Genomic DNA, 664 nt, shown 5'->3' on the forward strand with positions numbered 1-664 from the left:
CGGAGCGGACAGGGGCGCGCCTAGGCGCAGGGCGGGGGCAAGGGACTGGCCCGCCCTTCCTCCTTCTCTCAACCCCGCCAAGCGCCCCGCCGGTTCCCCTAGGCAGGTGTGAAGCCGGATCCACCTTCAGCATGTCTCCAACCCTCTCCTTCCCTCAGCCAGTGTGCTGCCCAGCTGGGCGTTCCTTCCCCCGAGACTTGGGGAGTTCTGATCTGGGAGGGAAACTTTGAGGCCACCCATCCCTTCTATTTCTTTCTTTCACAGGTGGACAAACGTGTCAGAGAGAAGAAAAGATTGGCCCAAGGTGCTAAAGCAAAGAAAGCCTGAGCCGAGCCCCACAGCAGACACACACTGCGTTTGCTCGGGACACAACTCTGTCAGGAACCACGAATGAGGTCCTCAGGTCCCTTGGACAAATTTTTCTGGGAGCGGGGCCAAGTGGCCTGGGAGGACCCCTGCACCCTCCCATTTCAGCCTGTGCTTCTGATGGAGAGAGAATGGAGTTATCCCAAGGGGCGGCATCTCTCCGGACTAGGGAGCCCCTCCAGAGCAGGCTGGCGCAGAAGGCCTACCACATCACTTCGCTCTGAGAGGGTGCTTCCCACCTGTGGCCCACTTCGTGGGGTTTTGTTGTTTTGTTTTATTTTGTTTTTTCCTGATGTGA

Source organism: Chinchilla lanigera, unplaced genomic scaffold (genome assembly GCF_000276665.1).
Source record: "Chinchilla lanigera isolate Chin_1 unplaced genomic scaffold, ChiLan1.0 scaffold00076, whole genome shotgun sequence".
Lineage (NCBI taxonomy): Eukaryota > Metazoa > Chordata > Mammalia > Rodentia > Chinchillidae > Chinchilla > Chinchilla lanigera.